This window comes from Zea mays, chromosome 6, assembly GCF_902167145.1.
Source record: "Zea mays cultivar B73 chromosome 6, Zm-B73-REFERENCE-NAM-5.0, whole genome shotgun sequence".
NCBI classification, from domain to species: Eukaryota; Viridiplantae; Streptophyta; class Magnoliopsida; order Poales; family Poaceae; genus Zea; species Zea mays.
The window spans coordinates 41,971,751-41,975,980 of record NC_050101.1 but is presented as its reverse complement, the minus strand read 5'-3'; the positions used below and the strand labels follow the sequence as shown (position 1 = coordinate 41,975,980).

Sequence of the window (4,230 nt, the reverse complement as noted above, 5' to 3'; positions counted from 1 at the left end):
CCATCCTCTTCTCTAGCTCCTCACGTTGCCTCCTCTCATCATCTAGCTGAGTCTGTAATATTTCGCCCTAATGTTACGATAATGCAAAGAGAAGATATATAAAAATCAATGAACGATGAATAGATAAGGAATAACCTGGAGTTGCTGGATACGATGCTGTGAGGTGTCCTGCCGAGGTCGTATGGCTGGGCTCACGCTCGTGCTCCTTGCTCGCACCTGAGAGAGAGTGGGAGTGGAGGATGAGTCGATTGCCCCGTCGGCAATCCAGTACCGCCCATGCCTCTTGCCTCCTCCGACCCTCATGAGGACATCTCCGTCGATGTCCTCGGTCCTCGGATCGTAATCTGGCCCATGGACCTCCTTGGCCATGGCGGTGTACTCACTGAGTCGGCTGTGGATGGCGGGGTTGGTGTACGCCTCGGGCCCGTCATCCGGGTTGTAGGTGACGTCGGACGTCGCCTTCCCCTTGTGGGCCATGCACTACACGACGATTGATCTTTAGCGACCCTTATTAGGTACCAACTGTTGGTTGCTAAAGGTTAGGGACCGACGGTCAGTCGCTAAATCCTTTTGTAGCAACGGTCGGTTGGTCGCTAAAAGTCTAGAAATTTAACAACTTATGGTTGGTCGCTATAGATGTCGTCGGGGACTAGCGGTGGGTCGCTATAGAGCAAAGATCACTATCAAATCTTATAGCCTGAACGTACCTATAGATGTTAGTGACTAAAAATTAATTAAAACAAGTAAACATTGATCGCTAAATTGAGTGGTGATTTATTTCTTTTTAATATTGCTTGTATGTTTATTTCATGGTTTGTTTATGTACGGACATGACTATAGTATGCAACTATGTTCTTTGTGCTTATATGTTATTAGATTCGAGTTGAAAGTCGTTTCAAATGTTTATTATTTATTTGCATTCGTAATAATTTATTCAAATGTTTATTATTTATTTGATAAATTTTTTATGAATTTTTGAGTAATTTAAAAATGCATTTCGAAATAAATAAAAAAGAAAATCCTCCCTAACCCTAAGGTCCACTAAGGGCCCATCTACCTAACCTAGCAACCGCGCGCTCCTGGCTTCTCTCCCAGCCGCCGCGCGCTCCCTGGCTCCTCATCCTTCTCCACGCACATCCTCACTCCTTCCTCAACCTCCTCTTCAGCCACTGCCGACCCATGGCGAGCTCCTCACGTCACGCCCTCCCCCTACTGCGGCATGTCGGCGCCCTCAATTCCTCAGCCTGGCGCGCTGCCCCTTTTCCCTGTCTCTGCGCACGAGGTGCTCCAGCTTGCCGGTCATCTTCTGCTCCTCCCCCATGGCCGTCCCTCCCTCATCCCTCCCCATGGCCGACGGCCTCTCCTTCCATGGCTTCCAAGATCTGCTCAGCATCCATCCCAGCGCGCACCCCTGCTTCTGTTTCCTGGTGGCCGACGCCACTCCCTGGAGCTCGCCCCTGCCCTCTGTCCAGCGCCCTCCCTGCTCCTTCCCATGGTGTGGACGCCAGCCCCCTCTCTTGTTGCCATGGATAGCCCCTCCCATCTCCTTCCCTCTCTAACCCTAGCCCCTCTCTACTGGCTGCCTTTCCCATGCCAACACTTTCCCCATGGCCGAGTTTCCCCTATGCTTGATGCATGGCGCCTTGGTACAACAGCAGCATGTCAGACCTTTGCAACCCCGGTGAGACCAGCTGCTTGTGCTATGTTTATTCCTCACCAGTGCCTATGTTTGAGTATTAATTGTGTATGTTTGTGTGTGTTGGTGGTGGAGCTAAATCCCGGAAGATTTAGATAAGGAGAAGAAGGTTTTAGCGGGGTACCTGTCACGTGTTCGATGATATGCTCGAACTGGTGGCCATCGTCGTTCTTGCTAAAAATCAAGTCAGATCATGAGGTGGTGAGCCAAGTCGTTTCTCCGGCTATTTATTTAATGAATGGTTTGGTTAGATAATTATTGTTGTAGTTGTGTTCGATGTATGATGAAATGATTTTTGTTGGTGTTATGCTAATGCGATGATATGTGGATATGTGTGTGCTTGTATGACCATAGGTTCAGTAGTTTAGGAGTTATGATTTTTCCAAGTCCAGTTTCAGAATCTTTGATGTTTGTGTTACCATATGTGGATATGTGTGTGCTTGTATGACCATATGTGGATATGTGTGTGCTTGTATGACCATATGTGATGTGCTGCTGTCCAAAATCAGCAGGCATTAAAATGATTTGCTTGGAATTTCTTTTGTGTAGGTAACTAGATTTGGTTAGTCCTTGGTATGTTGCTAATGGATCGGAAATGCAGGTCACAGAAACACAGAACAAAACAGAAGACAAACACTCACTCGCTCCATTCCAAACTATAAGACGTCTTGGCTTCTTTAGAAACACTGATTTTACTATATACCTAAACATTGTGTATATTTAAGTGCATAGCCCAAAAAAAACTGTCTAGAAAAGCCAAAATGTCTAATGATTTGGTGTGGAGGGAGTATAATCCAGGTATCTTTCCATCAAAAAATAAGAACCCCCTCAATGCAAAAGGTATTTAACAATGGTTATCTTATCCTTCATATAAAAAAATGTTCTCTTTTCATGAGTTAGGATGCAGCTATGAGATGAAAAGCAGAAACATGGTTCTGCCTACATTGTTAGCATCACTTTATTTACAAAGCTCCAACCAGATGATATTCTTGTTCTTGGAGATAATAAACATAGTAGAACCAGGGGAAAATTCATAAATGAGTTTATGCAATGCAAACCCCAACGCAGTGCCAAGTGTCTGCAACTGAAAATGCATATCATTGAAGTGTAGAACAGAACCAAGACCCTTCCAAATCAGTACCTTTGTATCAAACATTTAAGTAGAACCCATCATGAATGAGAGAGTAGACAAATTTTATCTTCTCATTGATCCAGCATATTATGCAACTACAAATAAAATGCGGAAACATGCTTCTGTGGTTCTGCCAACACTATTAACATGAATTCATATATAAAGCTTCGGTTGGAACTCATTCTTTTCTCAGCAACGGATAGTTTTTCCTAAAGAGACAGTAACCTGCAGGGTGTATACCTGGAAAACACCAAGCCTCCGGTAGTGTCAGCAAAACCTCAAGCTGCATCCGCTGGAAACACTTATTTGTCTTCTGATTTGTGTAGGAATTTCTGTTTTCCAAAATGATTTGGTTAGATATATCAAAATCATCAGCGTTATATTCTAAATATATTAGGACTTGTATGTTGCTAATGTTACTTGATGATTGATTTGGGTCCGATTGACTAGAACGTCATGTTTGATGTAGAATTTAATATATCTAGTTGTTACACCTAAGAGTTGTGATGTTTTGCTTTAAGTTTGTATCCTCCTTAGTATAACTTATCTATCTTGTGCTATTTATGCTCCTACTCACTCATATGCATTATGAATGTCATTTAGGTACGTTAATTGATCACGTGATGTTGAAGACAAGGTTTGGATTGATCTCAAGATAATGCTGATGGACGAAGCTAAAGTGGGTGAATCGAACAAGTATCAGGATGAGAGATGCTCACCAAGCGTTAGTACTTTTGTGAATGATTTTGTAAAGTGTTTGCAAATATGTGCAAAACATAATAACATGTGTAGGTTTTGTGAATGATTTTGTTGTGGTGCTTGTTGATGGTTTATGTGATGTGGATCTAGCATTGTGCAATACTAATTAAATTTGTATATCTATGTGATTATGTGTATAAAAATTGGTGATTTGTGATGCTTTTGTACATATAACAGTTGTTGAATGCTAATTAATGGTATATTATCATTATTAACGACTATAACTAGGGGCAACTTTCTGTTGGTTGCTAAATGTATAGTATAAAGACTCACGATTGGTTGCTAAATCTATAGTACAACAACCCACGGTTGGTCGCTAAATATACAATATTAGCAACGGACGGTCAGTCGCTAAAAAGATATCGGTCGCTAAAGCCTTTAGCGACGGCACTTACAGCGACCATCCTTATGGGTCGCTAAAAGTTTTTAGCGACCAACCGTAGGTCGCTAAAGGCCGTTTTAGCAACCAACCGTAGGTCGCTGTAAGTGAACCGTCGTGTAGTGATGGCATATGCCGAGAACGTGGAGCAAGGCGCGCCACCATGTGCCGCCGACTGCGAGAAAACCAACGAGATGGTTAGAAATCATGTCTAATCGAAAGTTATATACCTAAATAAAAAAGAGCGCATACCCATGCTTCCGC

The 4,230-nt window shown here is 42.9% G+C and overlaps 1 long non-coding RNA gene across 1 annotated transcript; it reads left to right on the top strand.

Annotated features, from left to right (window-relative positions):
* Nucleotides 1–1,687: 1,687 nt before the first annotated feature.
* Nucleotides 1,688–3,630, top strand: LOC109940302 (uncharacterized). The gene is made up of 2 exons (XR_002262991.2): nt 1,688–1,894; nt 3,432–3,630. It is a non-coding gene; the product is annotated as an uncharacterized lncRNA (long non-coding RNA).
* The last annotated feature ends 600 nt before the right edge of the window (nt 3,631–4,230 follow it).